The sequence below is a fragment of the Nipponia nippon genome, unplaced genomic scaffold (assembly GCF_047370975.1).
Source record: "Nipponia nippon isolate SJK-2023a ecotype South Korea unplaced genomic scaffold, ASM4737097v1 scaffold_7, whole genome shotgun sequence".
NCBI lineage: Eukaryota > Metazoa > Chordata > Aves > Pelecaniformes > Threskiornithidae > Nipponia > Nipponia nippon.
In genome coordinates, this window is record NW_028262391.1 from 21,526,040 (window position 1) to 21,547,477 (window position 21,438).

The following is a 21,438-nucleotide window of genomic DNA, read 5'->3' on the forward strand; positions in this document are numbered from 1 at the left end:
ATGATGCCATTGCACAGCGTGTGCACTTCTGTGGTGGCTTCCTACTGCGCTGGGTGAGGCAGGGAGGAGAGCCTAAGCCAGTGGTAGTTACTGAATATTCGCAGGCAGCATCTCCACTCTTCCCGTGCCCAGCGATACTGCTTACGTAAGTGTTACTGGCTTCAAAAACTGATGTCTAAAAACTTTTCTTACACAGGTGTTGCTTCACTTTTCACCTGCTTTTGTCTTCACACCAGGGTGCAGTCTGCTAAGAGCTACTTTTGACTTAGCCAGGGTTTTGGAGGTGATTAGTTTTGGAGCTGATTAATTTTGGAACCAGGTTATCATCCTGAACAGGTGGAAGAGATCATCAAAAATTTTTAATCAGCTTTGAAAGTGGGTGTAGTTGATCCAAGAACAAAAAGCATTCACCAACTGCTAAATCCAATCAACTGTGGGTGACCAATTACTTTTAGCTTTCTTAACTGATTGACTGTGGCATTTCTGTGAAGGAGCTATTCTAAAACCCAAGGAAGTCCACACGACTGTTTCAGTTCTCAGAATAACTTGCAAGTTATGTATTAAACCTGTGTTTGAATTCAACAGTACTGAGTATTATGAGCAAAATATACAGATGGGAGTGCAAGAGCTGTGCTGGATTAGTGGGTGGGTTTTTTTCTCTTGCTTAGTAACAAGTTAAATGGTGGGAGGAATAAGTTTATGGACCCTTTGAAAAGAGTTTGAGGAGTTTTTCCTAGTAAAAACTTGCTGTAATATTGCCAGGTAGCATGCGGCAATGGAGTTTTCAGAAAGAGTCTCCTTTCATCCCAACAAGGTGTAGTACAAAATCTACCTGTATCTATCTATGTGTATATGAAATTGCCTTGTATATAAACACATGCATGAAAAGAGCTTTGTTCTGGCTGACTGCTGTGGTGCAGCGCTGCGCACCGTGCCTCTGCTCTGGCCCCTGCCTGGCCGTGTCTCTCTGGCAGAATTACCGCTGGAGGCAGCTGCCGTTTATGTTTGACGTTGCACTGACATGCCAAGCGTGCCGGTGTGCGAGAGCTTGCTCTGGAGGATGTGACCATGAGCTCACGGTGCGCATGGGCTTACCTGTCCCAGGACCACCCTTAGGAGACAATTCAGATGCGCTTTGTAATACCAATGTCAGTTTTTTAAATATCTTCAATTACTTTTTCTTGCACAACTGAAAAGGAACCTGTCAAGTGCTGAAGTACCATTTCCATGGCAATGCTGCTGACAGCGTGTGTTGTAGGACAAATCATTAATGTTATTATTGTTTGTTTTCAACACAATAAGACAACTCCAGCTGGCAATGAACGTGCATAACACACAGGGATGCTTTTGGTGCGATACAGAGCAACCTGTCAGAAGGTGACTCAGATCCAAACAAAGGTACAAGCCCTCATTCAGCAGGACTCACTCATCGCTCTCAGCTTTCAGACATGTCTGGTGATGGGCTGGGACCAGGGCTCTCGTGGGATTGATGGAGACCATTTTAAAAAATGCTTCTGAACCTGTTGGAATTTTTGCCACAAGCAATCAGGGTCCCTGGGAGCAATCACCTTCCCCGTAAAGCGCACACTTCTTCCTGGTTCAGCCTCTTTTCTCTAATAACAATAGCTTGGGAACATTTTAATAAAAAAAATAAACTCTTCGTTCTTATAAAAGAACATAAGTAAGTCACACCAATCTGTCCCTGAGCTTGACTTGAAGACTTTGGGTGGGATTGATGACATATTAAAATGATAGAGATTTGGTTGGTAAAATTCTTTCTCTGGAGCCGCTTTTTATCTGTGCATAGGGGTAGTCTGGTTAAGGAGAAAAGACAAATACACTGTTGACATCGCATCTTTTTCCTACCCTGGCTTCAGCAACATTATTTTTGCTTCCATCTGAGGTAAATGCAGTTGGTTGTCTTCAGCATGACCTTTGCAAGGTGTATAAAACCACCAGTGGTCAATGTGTATCTAGCCTTTGCCAGCTGTGGAAATTATCCAAGGTGCAACCCAGCTGCTGGGCATCTCTTTTAATTGCAAGCCACAATTAGCGTGCTCCCATGCTCTTAGCTACCCAGCTAGCCAGCAGCTGCTTGGAAGGGGAGAAGGAACTCACAAGGAGCCAGTTCCCTGAGGATACAAGGTCATTTTTTCCTCTTTGGGCTGGGTAGCAGGGCTGGGAGTTGTTATGGTATCAGGAGGTGCAAATGCTGTTTCTCTGTGAATTGTGGAAGTGGCGCAAGCTCTTCCTGACCGCAGTGTGCTTCCAGACTCAGCCCGGGATGCACTTGAGCTCTGTCTGTCTTGGGGCATCCCGAGGGACAGTGTTTCTGGGCTCAGAAGCTAGGGAGCAACAGATCTGATGCCTCGGCTGGTGCTTTTGTGGTGGGTATGTTTTGTATCATATCAAGCCTTTAGCTTGTCATTTGCTTACTAAAGGGGTGGGGAAAGCAGCAAACAAGAAACAAGTGTGGCTTAAATCAGAAACACTTGCAAAATGATTCTAAGTTTGTGTGTGTCTATATTTTAACTGAAAGCAGCGGTATCTTGTTTTATTAGATTGTAGTTTTGCAGTTTGTTGAAAAATGATATGGTCTCCACTCCCTCCTCCCAAAGTTAATTGTTGTCAAACACTGAGCCAACTGAAATAAGCTTTTCTTATTCACAGTGGAGGAAGAAAAGCTGAACAGAATCAATTTGTGTTCCAGGAGCACATGAGGCCGTTCTGGGCCTGAGCTCAGATTTGTATTGCGTTGATCAAAGAAACCAGGTAGAGCAATAAATAAAGCAAGGGTCTTGCCTAGACTGTCAGCAGAATCACTAGGTCTGCTTGGCAGGTTTTACCTGAAATTCTCCTTCTCTCTCAAGAAACCTGCATGTTTTCATTTGAAAAATTACATTAACTGGTAATTACTTCACATACTGTTATCAGCAGTGCCAGTACCGGGTTTCTTCACCTGTACTTGGCTGTTTGGTCCCTCAGTGCACTTATTCTTGATGCAGATAACCGTAGGTCAAAGTTTGTCTGATAAAGTCCCAGTTTATTGGTGTGGTTTTTTTTTTTTTTTGATTGCTTCCTTCCTATGCTTATCTTAAATTATTCGTATTTCCTATTCTCCAGCTCCCGTTTTTGTCAGTTTTTTCCTTTTCCATCATTAAACCTCCCTCATCTCTCACTCTTAAATTGCCACTGGTGAGATTTTCCGTTTTCCCAAGTCCTGAATGCACTGTGATTTCCTGGCAGCCCTGCTCTCATTACAGGACTGGAGAGGCTCATGCTTGTCATAACAACACACATCTAGAGTGCATCACTACAGTATCTAATGCAGATACAAACATATTTCAGGAATAAATGAAAAGCAGCTCTACTTAAATTATTGAGGAAATAAAGACAATGTGCTGTTGGGTACTGAAATGCTTCCTCCCTTTGTTCACAAAGAAAGTAGTTGTTAAACATTGCATGTGTTCCTATTTATGTGTTTCATGTTCTGAGGATGTTTTTTTGCTCCCTGTGTGTGACTGAGAAGCTGTATGTGGTATTGTCAACAGACACAGGACTGCCCAGGCAATTCTAAGTGTTCGTATAAACAAACAGCTTCCCAGCACAGGATAAGTTACCAGATGATTTTTTTAACACTAAGTCTTATTTTCTTGCTGGAATATAGATCTTTTGTTCATCCACCCTTTTTCTTATTGGTTCTAATTTTTATTGACTGTTGAACAAACTTATACTAATGCTAAGCCCTTTCTGCTTGTATTAAAAAGTTATTTCCATAGACTTATAAGCTTAGCTTTTTTAGTCAGAATGACACGTTGGTTTATCTCATAATCTTTAATATCTCATTATCAGCAGGAACAGCATATGGAATCTTAAATTGAGCAACTGGAGGTCTTATTTGTGAACAAATTGTGCTCATTGTAACATCTGAGTCTGTGCAAAAAAAGCATGCCTCTTCCATACGTAACTGCATGAACAAGCATTTATCCCTGTAGATGAGGTGACTTGCAGTTGAGTATTTACCTAGGGCAGTATCGGACTGGTGGGATCGGAGCTGCGTTGCTTCATCCGTTCCATTTTGCAGCTTTTTGTTTTCTCTTTGGTCTCAGTGTTATGTTCTGGGGCTTTGGTTCAAGTCAAACCTACTTAAAGCAGCTGCATTTCAGCTGTAGATGATATCTCATTTGTAGATGATATTTTATATATATGGTGTTGCTCTTTTTGTTTATATATCATTTTGTAAACCAAACCAGATAGTTTTAATGGATTTGCTGAAGAGCATAGCCAAGCATTCAGCTCATGAACTGTCCTCTTTGATTTATCGCTATTTGAAATTCAGTGTGTGACTGGGCAACCGAGTTGTGTGGGATTTTTTTATGTTGCCTGAATCAATCAAACTTTCTCAGTGAGAAACCATAATTAAAAAGAAAAACACACAAAACTGAAAACCCCTGTTCATATTCTGAGGTCCAAATTTCTAGAAGTGCAAAGGAGCCTTAAAGATGGCTTAAGAAGTCAGCTGGTGTTTTCTTGGCATGAAGTAGCACAGAGCTAGTGCAGTTTGTCTCACAGCACTATAGTTCAGGCCAGGCATTGTAAGCAGGTATAAATCTGCACAGCCCCAATGAGTTAGGAGGTTGTCTTTGCTTCAGTCCAGGCTGTGAAAAGTTTGTCTCAAAGTAGAAGGAGGCGGCTGGGGCAGAGCTGCAGCCAGGCTAAGAAACAAAAGGGAAGCCAAGAAAGGGGGTGGGGTGGGGAAGGAGCAGAGGAACAACTTATGAAAGTGTGGAAAAGCGCATGTTACAAAGTTTTTCAAAGAGGAGAATTTGCTCATTTTTAGAGTTGTCATAATGAAAAGTGAAGTCACAAATTGACAATGTTCGCTCTGTTCTGATGAGTTAAAAATGCATAACTGTATTTACTAATTATCAAAACAAAAGATAATCTGAGAACGCTAAGTCTGTGTGTTAAAGAGTTCAGAACATGAACAACGGACCTGAGACGTCCCTGGATGTGGCCCGAGATGTGGAGCGGATGTTTGTAATGCATTGCATACGCCCCTCCATGCACATCTGACTTGGGGCTGGCAGTCTGTGCTGTTATTTGACTTGATTTGTGTATTTTAAAAGCCCCAGCTCCTTCCTCACTGAAGATGAGGAGATTACTTTTTATTTTTGTTTTAATTGGACATGAGTAAAGCAGATTCCTGACAAAGCAAAAATCTAAACATTTTTCTTTCTATTACTTTTCAGAGAGCAAATATTTTTAAGGGTTCAGAGGGCTCTGCAAGCCAAGTGTCAGAACTGGGAGATGAGAAAAAGTGGGAGATGGAGGGGAAGTTGTGGTGAAGAAGAATGGCAGAGTGCTGACTGGGAAAACCAATAATGGATATTATTGCTTTCTGGGTAGAATGAAAGGGCTGTGCCCTTGGTTGGTGTTAATTGGCCTAACTCCTCTAAAGTTGGTAAAGGATTGATTCACAGCAGCCGTAATCCTCAAGTTAAATCCCAGCCCCACTGGGAGTTTTATCATTGTCTTCAAAAGAAGAAAGATTTTAACCTGTGTGTTATTTTATTCAGCCAGCTAGTGAATCTCTTAACAGTAAAAGAACTCTGCTCAGCCAGCACTCCCCTGCAGGAGGGAGGGGGTTCAGACTGCTTTATGAACTAGAAATGTGGAACTAGCTTTCTGAAAAAATTGTCAAAAACTTTCTGAACAAGCCTTTGTCTAATTTTACTAGTTTATGTTTTTCCACAGATATTATTCAAAACTGCTGAATTGCCAAATTTTCAAATCCAAGCCAGGTGAAAACTTCAGGTTTTGGCTTGTTTCCTAAGAAGAGTTTGGGTTTACGTCCAACCTATGGCAATGAATAATGTGTTTTCACATAGTCATGGTAGACAACTGAGCTACTGTTAACCAAACACAGGAGCACATGCATAGATCTAATTTTTACTATGTGGCATGCATAGGAAGCAAGTGTTGATCCTTGCTTATCGCAGGATAAGTTCAAGGAAGCCAAACACTGCTGTAAGGTGTGAACCAGACCAGCGGATTGGGAGTAATGAGATTTAATGACAGGAATGACAAAAAATACAGTCCTCAGCTGGACTAAATCTCCACCTGATGGAGTCAATGTGGGATTGGCCTTTAGCTGTGCCTATGCATGCTGATGTGATTTCAGAGCTACCACAGGCCACACAAACCCTAAGGGAGAGGAAAACAGCATAAAGCTCCTATTTTTGCATCTTTTATGTCTTTCCACAGTTTGTAACTTTTGAACCATCAGAAAGCTGTATTTAGGTCGCTATTCAGGCTTACATTTGCAGTTTCAAACATTGCCTCCTCTTTTATTTAACTACCTGGAGTTGTAACCTGTGCATACAGAATACTGACACGTTCCTAATTATCTTACTCGTGTACGGTGAATTTAAGATACTAAATTCAACTTCCCTTAGGAATAAACTGGGCTCTGTTCCTCAGGCTCTGAATGAAATAGTGTAAGAAACATCAAAATCCCACTGTCAACACCGCACAGATATACACAAAGCCAAGACAAACTCCCCTCACAACACAGCAAACATCTGTACACTAGTGCATGGGAAGTAGACACGGGAAAGCAGTATATACCTGGCTCAAAGATGAGGGTATTCATGGTGAGGACCAGCTTGCTTGCTCTGAGTCTTTTTTCCTGAAGATTTGTTTTTTTTTTTTTTTGTTGAAAAGAAACGGCTAGATAAAAACTAGCTCTCTTTTGTCATAGAAACGAGGTATCTTCAGCTGCTGTTGTTAAAATGTCTAACTTTTGGGGATGTCATGTTCAAAAGTTGATTTAAAATTAGAATAGTAGTTTTTGGCAGGACTTCACTTGTTTTTATTTCTTGAAAATAAGGCAGAAGAGTAACTGCTATGTCAGAGTAGTGGTGTTTTAAGGGCTTTCATAAGGCAAAAGATAATGGAGAATCTGTATATTTTTTTTTCTTTTGCTTTCTTCATGCTTTCTCTGTATTTTTTTCCTCTGCTGGTGAACCTTTCTCCTGAATCTTAGAATCACGGAATGACCTGGGTTGGAAGGGACCCACAAGGATCATCAAGTCCAACTCCTGTCCCTGCATAGGACAACCCCAAAATTCACACCATGTGTCTGAGGGCGTTGTCCAAATGCTTCTTAAATGTTGTCAGGCTTGGTGCTGTGACTACCTCCCTGGGGAGCCTGTTCCAGTGCTCCACCATCCCCTGTTCCAGTGCTCCACCATCCCCTGGGTGAAGAACCTTTTCCTAATGTCCAACCTAAACCTCCTCTGGCATATCTTCCTGCCGTTCCCTCGGGTCCTATCACTGGTCATCAGGGGAGAAGAGATCAGTGCCTGCCCCTCCTCCTTTCCTTGTGAGGAAGATAAGCTTCTACTTTATGCTGTTGTGGTCTTCTCAGCTTCACTTGTAGTTTCTGTTTTATTTTCCTTTTTTTTCCTGCACTGACTTCATAAATAATTTTTTTTCCTTTCTTTGTCAGATTGCTGCCAATCACTGCAGTATCTGAGAGCTGTAACATTTCATTCTATGATTGTTTTCTGTAATTGTATACCAAATGCAGACTGCTGTTATATTTTATGAGAAATGAACAGTGGTCCACAGCCATCATTATCTGAAAGCTTGCTATAGACTTCATAATATTGGCAATGCTCTTGCAGAAGTGCTGTTAGCAGAGGGGAGGGTAAGGCTCATGTCTCCAGCTGTAGCTTTCCAGCTCTAGCCACATTTGTGGGCAAGTGATGGACTGGGACGAGGCTCTAGCAGGAGAGTATGATGAATAATTATGGTGAGGAGAGCGTGGTTGGGGGTGTGTGTGGAGGGCAACTTTCCTTTTGGTTAGCTTGAAATGAAGCTCTTAAGCTTCCTTAAAGCTCTTAACTGCTTTGTCTCTTCTCAAACAAGAAATTGTCTTTGTTTGGATATTACAATAAAAAATAACCAGAGGCATCAAAATTATATATTCAGATTCTACATTTTTTTCCTTTACGTATGTGGTCAAAGTCACAACCACCCTAAGTTTGTGAATAGATGGGCTGAGACCTCAAAGCTCTCCTTTATTTGCAGATTTTAATTGGGAATTTCATTTGGGAGTTATTAGCAAAGGGCAGTTTGGGGGCTTTGGCTGTGTAATAGAAGCGTCTGAGCATCAGATTAAGTTGGTATGGGGATGGGCGGGTTGAGGAGAGAGCAGTTCCTTGTAACAGTCTGTCCTTCCTCTCCCTTTTCTGTCATTCCACCAAACTACCCAACTGCATGGGGCTAGCTGCAGTCTGGTAGAGAAGCAATTACTTAGGGTCTTTTTCTTGTAATTTAACATAAATTAGCATGATAGCCCCTGACGGTAAATGTGGGCAACTGTAGACATTGCAACCAACAAGAAGACACTGTTCAGGCTACAAATTCAAGGAGTGGAAGCCATTCAATATCAAACTGCCCCAGACTTTAATAAGGAAAAGCAAAGAGCTGGAGTCAAGAGGCTGTAACAGAAGAATAGCTGGGCACACTGATACTTCCCACGGCTCTCCTACTTAACTGGCTCTTGAGAAATGGGTCACCAAATGCTGTGAAGACTGCTGCAGCTATCAATGCTAGTAAATAGTTGAAGCCCATTTAATTCTGACCAGCTTAGGGAAGTTAAAAATTCCATCACATCACACCACGGTTTCCTCTTCGCGCTGCACAGGCACTCCATAAATCCACACTGCTCTCTCCCTCTTATCTGAATTCCAATGCAGTTATTAAACAAATTGTAAGTCTATTTCATATCCTTTTTAATACTTTGAAAACTGCACAATATAAGGCTTAATAAAAGCTGAATGCTCCAAAACTGCTCTTAGAACTGAAAATATGACTACATCAAAAGACTTTACAAGGGCAGGATTTTAATGGCTGAATAATACGCTGGAACGGAGCAGTAATTTCTTCTCGAATGCTGGGATGAATTATTTATGCTTTGACAACATTATGTGTCTCTAAAGCAGCTTTTAGTTATTCGCCTATTCGAGGACACAGCTGATCCTGCTGCCCGCTCTTGTAATTACATTAACCTCTTGACACTACATGACAAGCTTTTCCTGTGAACTGCGATCAATAGCCCATAACTGCTACCTATTTAATAGGGCCATGGTTACACTTCAGTTCAGATATAATTAGCTCTTTTCCCCCTTCCTCTTTTAACAGAGCGTGGAAAAAATCCCATGTTGTTTAAATTAAAAAAAAAAATACACACAACAAAATAAAGGCTGTTAAGGAAAAGAATAAAAGCATTCAGATCACTGAATAGGCAAGTAATACGTTCCCTGAGTTTCTGTTCAGAAATGCGCAGCCCTTCCATTAGTCCACATCTGCATTTAAATGGAACTGGAAGCCATAGCGTATGAGGACTTGTAGGAATCAATTACAGAAGTGTTGGTACAGGTGGGCAAGGCTGTGACCTGATACAGTTGAAGCATGCACTGATAATGAGATAAAGTAGGTTCATTTCCACTCTGTTTTCACCTAGCTTTAATAGAAGCATAGCATTTTGTTGTATACCATTGGAGCTACTTTATCTCAGGGATGTATTCAGATTCAGATAAATACATACAGGGTTTGAAATGAAGAGGTTTGACTAATTGTGTTGACACTTTTAAACAAGTGATGCTTTCTTGCAGCTAATTTTTTTGCTGTTTGGGCTGTGTTATGGACTATCTGAACAGATTAATGAATACCATATGAAAGATAAAGGTTTATCTTTGCCTTGATGTAACAGAAATTACTTGTCCAGTAGCCTGTAAAACAGCTTTCCATTCCCTGATCTGTAGACAGATGGCCATGTTCATGCCATTGGCCCAAACAACATTGCCCTCGTTGTAATTTAACAGTTTATATTCCCTATTCCAAATAATTCCTTGCATTTCCATGTGTTACTTTGCAAAATTGCCTTTGGGAACTAAAGAGGTTTTGTGGGTTTTTTTGATTTTTGTTTTTTGGTTGGGGGGGGTTGAGTACTTTATGCTGCTGCTCATTTTAAAAGGACAGGATAAGTGCTTGTAATTCAGTTTAATAACTTATTCTAAATAGGCTGTTTGCAAGAATTTTATTCTTTCACTCAAGATCCAAAGAAATCAAGTCCATGAGGCTCTTTCCAGCTCCTTCATGGGATCTCCAACCAGATCTGCACCAAGAACAATTAATGCTATCAAAGCATTACAAAGCAATATGAGTCGTGAAAGAACCTAGATGGTTTCTCTCATCAGAAACATGTCTTTTTAGATCTATGAACACTTCAGGTTTGGGGCCTCTGTGGTGTTTTTTTTTAGGAACCTCACTTGAATTTCAAACTTTTGGGGGTTAGATGCTTAAATTCATGTAAGATCTGGGTCTTAGGCCTTGCTTCCCCTTCTCTGAAATTACTGGAAAATATTCTTTACTGGAAAATACTCTTTACTTGCTTGACTTGGCAGGAAATGGTCTTTTGTGAGCATACCTGTTGTGACAAGTTTTTTAAAATGCAAAATTTACAGACTTTAGCTTCAGTTTATAAGTAGTTATTATTTAAAGAAAATACATTCATTTGTAGTAAAAATAATAGCTTTTGTTTACTTGTGTTTGTACCTTTTACTTGATGCTACAGATTGTAGACATTGCTGAGGCTATAGGAGGCCTCATGAACATGACAATGCCTTGCTCTCACTGAAACAGAACTTCAGCTGCTCGGTGACATTGATTCTTTGGAGTAAGGGTGAGGTTTGACGGTTAACAATGTGTACTCCTAGGAAGGCTTACCTTTGCGCAGTAAATATTTTATTTCCTATTTCAAGACTATAACAAAGCCACAAAGCTCAGAATAGAATAACAGATATAAAAGCATATTTCTGCTATATAAAATTCCGTAGCAGTGTGTGCAGTTACTATCTGGACACATTTTTTTTTTTTTTTCAGCAGAGATGGATTAACAGAATTGTTAATACCATTCTAAATTAGAGTAATAACCCTGTTTGAGATGGTAACTAGATGCTCCTGGGGATAGCACTGAAGTAATCAACCATAAGGTATAGGTTCCAAGGAAGCTCTGAAATGCCTTCCCATTTCTCCCAAGAGACAAAAGACAAGAAAGAGAAGAGCTGAATTAGCAGTTAATAATATATAATGAGTTAGAAGTTTGAAGTTTATGATGATTCATAATTATTATAAGAAACCAGTTTGTCGATTCATGAATTCAAGACAAGCTTGTTTTTCTGTACGCTGCCTATTGCCACTTGCTGTAGTTGTAAGGTGTTGTACTGCCTTTCAACAGAGCTTTGTTTTTGGAGACGTTTTTTCTTTCCTACAGCATGTCTGTTAAGTAAGCAAAGGGTTTGGCTAGGTTTTCTGTTCCTCCTCCTTAAATAAAAAACAAAAATTAAAAAAAAAAAGGAGGTCAGTCAGATTTTCAAAGATATTTTTGGTAACAGCATTTCCCTCTCACAGATTTGTTGATCCCAGTAGCTGACAAGGTGTGTTAAAGCAAGTTCTTATAAAACTGCTGTCCTAAGAAAAATGAAAGATTATCTGCTTCTCTGCAGAAGTCAGGCATCCTCTTTTTATGACTGCTGAGTGCGTCAGAAGTTCTCAAACGTGAACATCTTGTAGCCCTGACAGTCTTGAAAATACAGCGAAGGAGACAGAGGTAAAGGACCTGAGGGGAGGGCAGGGAAAGGAGGAGGAGGAAGGCTGGTTCTCAGAGCAGGGCAGAAGCGAACACTGCAGCTGCAGAATGGATCAGTCTGCCTGAGACGCTGACATTTGGGAATGCATCAAATAAAAAAAAAATAATAATAATAAAAAGTAATTTAGCAGCTTGCTAACTTCCACGGTTAGCAACCTCTACACCCCAGATGAAAACAGTGATAATTTTCTTACTATTTTTATAGGTTAGATCTATTAAGACGTCAGAAGGTCTTGGTCTTTTTTTGAGGCAGCCCTTGTGTTATTTGAACATGTCAGTTACAGTTTCTTTACCACAGATATTCTCGTCTATTTGTAAAAAAAGGAATATTTCATTACCCCCAGTTTACAAAGTAGGAATTGAGGCATGCTGAGAGGTAGTTATTTTATTAAAGGTCACCCAGACAGTATGTGCCAAAGCCAGGAACAAAAGTCAGATCTTTAGGATCACAAACCTGTTCCTTAATAACAAGGATATGTTTCTTCCTGCATTTTTACTGTTTGAAAAGGGCTGAGAAACCCTTTATGACTGTGGATTTGTTTAATGATATTACAAGATTAACACTAGTCATCTGGCTGGAATTTTCACTAGCAAGTCATATCACTATGAATTTATTTAATGTGAGATAACCTTTCATTTTTCTGCTGGCAAATATTTTATTTCAGAGATACTAAGCTGACTAAACTTACAACTTGCATGAGTGATATGGAATTTGAAGTTAAACAGCAGACTTTGTTATATTTATAACTGATAGCAAAAGGGATTTCAGTTCATAATTAAAAATAAAAAAAAAATCAACAGCTTGTCAGCATTAAAGTGAAGGAAGTCTGCATTGGGAAATGCATAGCATAGCTAAAGAATACATGCACCTATTTATTTTCTTGCACACCCATGTGATTAATCATGTGCTATCAACTGGGCTTCCAAGGAAGGATTTCCTCAGCTCTGTATTGCACAGAGCAAGGCAGGTCCCGAAATGAGTTGAGAGCTGCTTCAATTTTCCTGGGCTTTTCTTTTTGCTACAGTAACTGGCAGATTCTGGATTGTTATGAGCAGGGTGTTTCTCATCCTGCCAGGCCTTTTCCTAGAGCCCCTGCCAATTTGACCTCATAGTGGGGTACACTGGTCTTTTAAGGCTGAATGAGCTGAGAATGTAGTTGGGAGTGAGAATGTGGTTTTGATTACTATCTTTAAGCCGATTTGGCACCTTCGTCTGACATGGGGAAGTGGAAATGGAAATCAAACCTGGAATCACCTGTATGGCAATGCAAAGCACTCCCACTAGGCTGGCAAGACAGAATATTGCAGGACGCATTTTGAGTGTAGGCAGAACTCCATTAAAGCCTGATTACCCTAGTTCAGGAGCTTCTTTTCTAGAGGACGCTGGTTCATTCTTTTCTCAGCCAGAGGGTTTCAGGCACTTTCTAAAAGTACCTAAATAAACAAGATCTTTGAGTGTTTCACTGAGGTAACACTGGAAGTAATAGAAAGATATTTTTTCCCCCTTGTATGGCAATCCACCCATTTGCCTATACATTATTTAACAATGGTCACCTAAGAATGGCAAGAAAGTGATATCTCATGTCCCCTTTGAGATATTACAGGAATAGTATTCTATTACAGCATATAGTATCCATAATGGCCTGAGAGATACTTTCTCTGTATCCAGTGTCCATTTTAAACGGGGATGGAGAACAATAGTAACGTGATCGTACTATCATACGCTGGGACTCTGGATACAGCTGGGCTGCTTTTGTTGAAAGAAAAGCCTTGAATCTGACAGAACAATTTGCTTCCAGATTTGTTTTTCTGTTGCATTATTCCAGAAAGAATTGTTGCTTTAAAACAGGATTTCAACTGCTGCAGAACAGCTGTCTGCAGCAAGCAAGCTACAAAGTCCACCAGCTTGTTGAGGTAAGCAGAACACAGGCATCCTGAAGAGAAGACATTTGGAATACTGGGCCCTGCATCTAGAAAGTTTGAGCTGCCTTCATCCATTGCTCCTGTGTCCCAGGCAGGAAGCAAGGTCAAAGGAGGGAGCTGCAGGATCGCTGCAATGTCAGGGAGGTCAAACTAGCTGCTGAGCATTTCTGTGCTCCTTGGTGTGATGGTGCTTGGCTGGGCATCTCCTATGGTTAGAAAGCTCCCTGTGGGACTGCTTGTCCGGACTTCCAGTAGGATTTTCCTCCCATCTATTTCTCCTGATGCTTCTCGTACAAATCCAGTAGATCAAATTATTATTCCCCAGTCTTATCCTTTCATACCTCGCAAGTCTTCTGACTTGGTTGTTGTCTAAGACTCTGTAGCTCAGGTTAATCTCCCACAGAAGAAAGTATGTAAATCTCCAGAAATAGTATCTTTGCAATGTCTTTTTTTTTTTCTCTCCTTTTCACAGTGTTTGGATATAGTCTCTGATTATTTTTAAAGCTTATTCATAATTTAAAATTATTTGATTAAATGTTTCATGAATTTTGCTTGCACTTTAGTTAACTATTTCCATACTTACCAGTCCCTATCAGGCTGTTTGTACACTTCGTATTCAGTCCTGCAGTCAACGGAATTGACTTCCACACTGCTCTCCATGGGTTTATGGCAGAGATTGCCACAAAGTGTATAGTATTATTTTTACTTCTTAACTAGATGAACATAACCCTCCTAATCAGATTCCTGTGTGAATGATCATGTATAGAAAGTTAAGATTTGCTTACCTAAGCATTCAGAGAAAATCTTATAAAACTCAATTTCAATGGTATTTGTAGAAAGCGAAGGTATCGTGGATGCTAATATAACTGGAGCAGCTTTGTGTTTTAATTTGAATGAATATTCTTATGAGATTTCCTTATTTCTTGATTTTTTTTTTCTTTGCATTATCCACGCCACTCCACTTTTGTCTATGAATAAAATCTGATTTGTGTAGTGAAAGTTATTAATTCCATAGGTAGATTTGACTCTTGAGCTGAAAATAAAATTAAATATACTGTGGAAAAATGCAAACTAATATTTATGAGAACAAAAGCTATCTAGAGTGTGCTCCAAATTGGAAGGGATGTAGCAAGAAATGATGTAGTTAAAAGACTTAGGATTGATTGTTTTCATAAAATTAGCTTTGATCTGCAAAGTGATGTAACAGGAAGAAAAGCTAGCACAGTTTGGGACTGCATTCATTGGAACATGTCCTGGAGCAAACAAATCATAGATTGGATCTTGCTTTAACTTGTTGGGTTTTTTTTTAATGCCATCTATTTTCCCCCAGATTAGCTGCCCTCTGTCTTTCATAGTGGTATCTTGGGGCCTTGATATCTCTGCATGCATCCTCATGTATATCTGTTTGGGATATCTTGTAAAGATATCAGTGACTTGAAAAATACTGGTAACAGAGAAATAAAGTGGACTGGAAGGACTGCTGTATAGAGGTAAACATAAGGCATTCTGGTAAATATTACATGCTTAGCAGGATACCAGGTAAGGAGCCCAATAATGCAAAATAATGTAATTGATGTATATAGAAGAAAAACAAGGATTCAGTCACACCATAGAAGCTATGACATAATTAGGAGCAGTAGAATGAACGTAAGAAAAAACTAATTTGAATATTAGGGAAAATATTCTGGACTGCCTTTAGCCTTTCAAATAACATCCCAAGTGATGTTGTGGGGGATTCTTGAAAATTGATCCTATAGGTATTAATTAAAGAATGAATAAACCTGCAATAGGCAGCAATCTTATCTCTCCTGGAGGAATTGCCCAAATGATCTGTACAATATTTTTTGTCTCTACCAACTCTGACTTATGCAGAGAAAAGAGCAAAAGCAGTAGCAACGTCTCCAACACAGGTGGTAACGTGGCTGTTGGTGAAACATCAAGTCAGCCAGCCCTGCAGATGCCAAATGGAAAAGGGCAAAGAAAAGAGGCATCTGGAGGGGAGAAGTGCAGAAGGTATAAATGCAGTGCTCTTCGAAGAGGTGTGTCAAGGAAAGAGAGAGCAAAGTGGAGCAGAGACCTTTACAAGGGAAGGAGCAATGAGAGGAAAAGTGACAGAAACCTGCTTGGGAGTAAATGAGCAAATGTGTGCTCCCATAGCTGTCCCCGTCGACGCTGCCTGGAAGCCCCTGGGGAGTGAGCGTAGGGGACTGAGCCCTGGCGGCCCTCCCTCCCTCCCTCCCTCCACACACCCTATGGCTTCTGCTCCTGTTCACTCCTTCGTTTAACCCATCCCTTCCAGCAGAAGTGAATCACAGATTTAGGAGACCTTTTTTTACTCTTGGTCATCCTGCTGCTGACAAGCTTGCCCCTGGGGAATGAATTGCCAAGAAAGTTTCCACAGGGCTGGGGTGGTGGGGTCGGGCTGTCCAGGGGAGCCAAGGTGGGGGCTCTGCCACAGCCCCCAGGTGCTCACTTGAGCCTCCAGCCGCTCCCCAGCAAGCCCAGTGGCCCCACAGCAGCCTCACCCTGGCAGGGCAGCGCTGGCTGGGCCCTGGCAGGCAGTGAGAGAAAGGCTGATTTGACAGGAAAATGCAGGAGAATTTGATGGAATTGAGAGAATTTTTTTCTACCTCAAATAAACAAAGCTGAAGGCAGAAAGTTTCCTGTCAGAAAGGCAATGGTGGGTGCCCTGGCAGGGCTGCCTGGGCCAGCCATGGCTGCTGGCCCATGCCTGAGGCACAGCAACACGCAGTGGGCCTGGCCCAGTGGTGAGGGGACCCAGTGCCTCCTGCAGTGCTATGCTCTTTTCTGTGAGCTGTATTTTAACTGCCAGTGGGTTAATTTCTTTGGCTTGTGGTCAGCAAGCACAGTGAGCGCTTCTGTTAAACAGCTGTTGGTGGGCAGGAGGGTGCTTTCCCCCAAAACCCACTGCCTGCCCTTTCAGAAGGGTCCATCCACACTGCCAACAGGGTGTGAAACACAAAGGAAAGTGGTGATTTCACCTGCACAAAGCATCTTTTCTTTCCAAACCTAGTAATTATTTATTTTCCTTTTTTTTTTTTTTTTATTAATGTCACGAAACTGACCCAACCCATGGAAATCTGGCAGCAGCCCTATAGCAAAACAAACCACGGTGCTTGGGAGCAAATAGCATTCAGCACAGCGTTTGGGTACTAACTGAAGGTAAGGGCGATGCTTTCCTTCCCCTATTTCAGCTGTTTTTGTGGAGTGGGTACATGGGCTGCCATGGAGGAGCGCTAGATCCCCATACCCCTCTGGGGCTGCCTGTCCGCCTCTGCTGGGGTGCTGGGTCTTTCCCAGCACTGGGTGCTTCTGCTCAGGCTGGGGAAACTTGCTCTTGTTTATATTCCTCCTAGGATTTGATGAGATCAGTGTTGAAAATGAAGAGCTATTTTACAGACATGCATACAAAATGTGTCCATGGATATACATGTGCATGTATTTGAGAGAGTCAAGCTGAGAGGAGTGAGGATAAAAGGTGTTTTCTGAGTGTGTAATGGTAAATCCAGCAAATATATTCCCAGATGTTATGTTAGGTAAAAATCAACAACTAAAGTAGTCATTGTATCAACTGCTGGTTGATATGCACTTTGGGCTTCAGTGTTCCCAATATCATTGTAAAGGAAAATGTCTGTTTAGCCAGAAACTGCATGCAGCAGCTAAGGTGGCTACTCCGATCCCCCATCTGTGCGTCGCATGTTCACTTCTGTCCCAGCAAACACAGAAAACTGCAAGATGTCTGTCTCGTAACATGCAGCAAATCTTTTTCCTGTTTAGAACTGGGATTTTTCTCTGCCTTAAGAAACACCAGGTCCAACTCCTGGCTTGCATATTGCAGGAACTCCAGTGACTGGGGAAGGGATTGCTGTTTGTGTGCGCAGATGAGCCTGCTCATGTAAATTACTTGAGACTGCAAGAGGATAAGCACCATTTAGTGTAATAAACAAGTGGTTCATTTTGTGAAATGATGAGTCTGTGTTTTCCTATCTGTTCAAGACTATTTTTTGCAAAAATCTATGTGATTTAATCTAATTTTAACAATACATAAACGAATTTAAAATGTAGCACTCGCCATTGACTGGAAGTGCACAGAAAATTGCTGCTGTTGGTTTACTGCTTGATTAACGTTGTAACTATTCTCCTTATTTTTTTCAATTTTTATGGTCTATTTAATGTATCTTTACTTGTGTGCAGATAAGTGTTACACTGTTTTTCTTGTACCAGAGCTCCTGTTAAGTCGATGAATAATACAAAAATGCTACTACTAATGCAACACTTTTTTTTTTCTGCACAATTTTCTTCTGAGAGATGGACTCCTATCGATATCGCTTTCCCTTGTAATCACATTGGCAAGTTTTTGAAGGTGTGATGAGAAAGCTTTTAAACATGTGAATGTTCCAATTGACTATGAGTATCAGTAGCGGAAGTGCTTTTGAGGTCATGCAATGATAGATCAGCAGTAGTACAAGGTAACTTTTCTGACCAGGCAGCAACCAATTAATGTTACTTGTAGAATGAGAAGTGACTTTCTACAGCAACTGATAGGAATCACTCCATAATGTTAAATCAAAGAATTCTGGGAATTTGGCAAGCAAGTGAAGATCACACTCTCCACAGATGTTTTGCAACAGGAAAAAAAGATTCAATTTCTCTGATAAATGACCTTTGTGGGTTATTCATCTAGTTCTCATCAGAGCAGGTGCTCTAGGTTTCCTCTCTTGATATTCCCCAGAAGAAATTTGCTTTGTTTTCCCTACCTGATTGCTATATTCCTTTAGAGGATATTTATTGTTAAGCCATGGCCTCTGTTATTTCCTTTGCTGCCTGAGCTTAGTCAGAACTCTGTGCCTCAGACATGCAATAAAGCCCAGTAGCAGAGGAAATAACAGTGCAGTTAACCTCCTTAACATTGATAATAAATAAGCACTAATAAGATATGTACCAGGGTAGCAATTGCCCTGACATAATGAAATGCACTAGTTTAAATAAGTGGTAGCTGGTGTCATCGTGCTTTTCAGTAAGGAACCTATGCAGGCACTATATTTTCTGGGTAATTTATGTGTCAGATTTTCTAGGCAGTTCAGCTGCTGTTAAGACATTTAGTCCAAGTAGCCCAGTTTTCATAAATTCTTGACACCAAGCAAACCCCTTTGTTTTTACAGGTGCCTATCTCAGATCTGAGCTATTTCTTTAAAAATATTACCCTGGTTGGGGGTGCTGAGCATTCTTGGAAATCTGGGCTCTGTCTCCTCCCTCTTTGTTTAAACTACATTTCACTGGATTAAAGCCAGTTTGATTGAGATTTTTGCTTTCCAGTTGTTACCGTGACTCTTGATTGAACATGGTATCTCTGCTATCAATTTACATCCCTGCAGATCAAATAGCTCTCTTCATCTTGCCCTACTGACAAGCTATCATGACACCTCTGTGGTGAATATACAGACTCTGGAACTGGAGGGGAGGTTTGCTTTATTGTAGAGAAATTCTTCAGGCTGGCTTAGTGACGTGCTTTGAAGGAAAAACTAAGGTTCTCTTTGCAGCAGGCCTAAACCAAGAAAATACAAAATGTGCCCCCCTCCCATCTTGAATACATTGAACTATCTCACAGCTTGGGCACTGCTTAGAACAACTCATGTGCTGTAATTGAATTTCAATACCCACCAAAAAAAAATATGGTAGTACTGAATAACCAGGAGATGTTTATAAGTACCAATATTAATTAGACAATCGTAGTTTATAAAAGCCACATGAGGATATGATTTGTGAATCGTAACTAAGTCTGAGTGATTGGGCTAATTTATTATGGTTTGGAAACAGAAATGTAAATTTGTAAGCCTTGTGCCTCATTATTACGATGATTATTTTTTTTTTTTACTCCACAGTTCCCCTGACACTTATTGTGTTACTAAAGACAAGAATAATAATACCAGAAAATAGTCATGTTTTATCTCTGTAATATTGCTGGCAAATTGAGACAGCATGGTAGCAAAATCATAGAAATTTTTTCTGAAGTACCCACGTCTCTGGTTTATGGAACTTGTCAGATATTCGTCATTGCTTGGTTGCAAAAAAAAAAAAAACATCTGTTCCTGTTTTTGAGAAATATTTGTAGCAGTTTTACAGCAGGATTTAATTACTGCCAGTGAATGGTGGTTGGGTGCCATACAGTACTGACAGATTTTTATCTATATTCCTTTATATCTATGAAGTGTAAATGACAAATAGGAACACTAACTGTGACTTTAGTAACAAAGACTATTTGCTGAAGGACTATGTGGTGAGCGAGTTCAAATGATGGGCAATACTCAAAAGATTTGGTTTCAGAGTTGCTCAGAGTGATGTGATTTGTTTCTTCTTGAGCTCCATATCAGAATGCAGCTCGCTAAATCCTAAAACTGCTTTAGCCACTGGAGAATCTCTAATATGAACCTTGAGTGAATCTGAGATACCAGGAACTTTCTGAGCAGCTGCGGTTATTGTCGCTTATGCTTTTTTAAAGTGCTGATCACTGTTGGCTCTGAATGCTATGCTTTTGACGGAGCTTTGTTTTAATAAACGATTTTGTTAGGTTTTAGTTATCCATCTGCTGTTTGGGAAACATCTTGGACATCTATATTATCCTGAAGATACAATCTAATTTTTACAGTGTCCAGAAAGGGGGGCATCCCACTTATCTAGAAATATCAATGCATAAATATGACTGATGGCATTTAATGATAACAATTTCTCTAGTAATTAGAAAGAAGCACAATACCTGAGGCAGCAGTAATGCCAGCTTTGGCTCCCTCCCTTTTCTCCAAAAGCTTATGCCATTCTGATTTTTGAAAGCCTACTTTCTTCCTGTTTTACTAGAAAAAGTAGCCTTTTCCCACATCTGCTGACTTCCCTCACTTGAGTTGCCTGTGAATTCTCTGAACTCTTCAGACTTGCCAACGGTATTAGATCTAGAGATAGAGCCAACAGCAGGTCCTGCTTTCTCTTGCACATGTACATCTTCAGTTGAATAACGAAGAGGATGGCTTTACAGGCATAAGGCTGGGGTTGTCACAGATGTTTGTGAAGTTCCACTTTGGCCTGGGGAATCTTTCTACTGCGGCTCCCTGTTCTGCTCACACCCTTTTTGTACCATATTTGCATGAGAAGGAAAGAGCCCAGCTTGGCTGGTAGGGGCAGGCCTGGGAATTTGTGGAGAAACTCTTCCGTGCTTATATATGGGACATTATATATGGAAATCATGATGTTATTAGAGCTTATAAGAAACATTTATATTAGGGTGGCACCCACGTGCTCTGCTCTACATTTATGTATGCAAATAAGTGACAAAGAATCTGCACTTTGCAACTGAGAAACTTTTTTTTTTTTTTTTTTTCCTTTAGTCTGAGTCCTTGTTCTGTTCCTGCAGTAATCTAGCTGTGGCAAAGGTTCAGACTGTGGTATTTGAAAATAGTTTCAAGGGCCTTCGGTGTTTTTTAGCAATACTGACGTGCCTGCACAGGCAAACAGACGTAGTCTGGACTCTCTTTATACCAGCAAGAAAGTGCATTTGCCAGTTTATCTTGTGTATGGTTCTGGTATCGAAACAACCTATAGCCCTAGGGATATCTTACATTGTGTTTGTATGTGGCTTTTCTCAGAACAGAAACTCAGAACCCCAGCAGATACTGTTAAGCAAAAGCTTCATGTGTCAACCTTTATTTTCTTTAAAAATTCTTGGAATTCAAAAAACAGTCATCCTGCCCTTTCCCTTGCTTTTGGCTGCTAATGCTTTGCAG

At 40.5% G+C, this 21,438-nt stretch overlaps 1 long non-coding RNA gene across 3 annotated transcripts in view; it reads left to right on the forward strand.

Annotated features, from left to right (window-relative positions):
* The first annotated feature begins 2,110 nt into the window (after positions 1-2,110).
* LOC148050854 (uncharacterized) overlaps positions 2,111-21,438 on the forward strand; it is a 68,192-nt gene continuing 48,864 nt past the window's right edge. Inside the window, exons 1-3 of one of the 3 annotated variants that reach the window (XR_015700630.1) lie at positions 2,111-2,145; positions 2,273-2,387; positions 16,754-16,828. This is a non-coding gene — a long non-coding RNA (uncharacterized LOC148050854). Of the gene's footprint in view, positions 2,388-16,753; positions 16,829-21,438 lie in introns of all 3 variants that reach the window. The other 2 variants (XR_015700629.1, XR_015700631.1) reach the window with 2 other exon arrangements.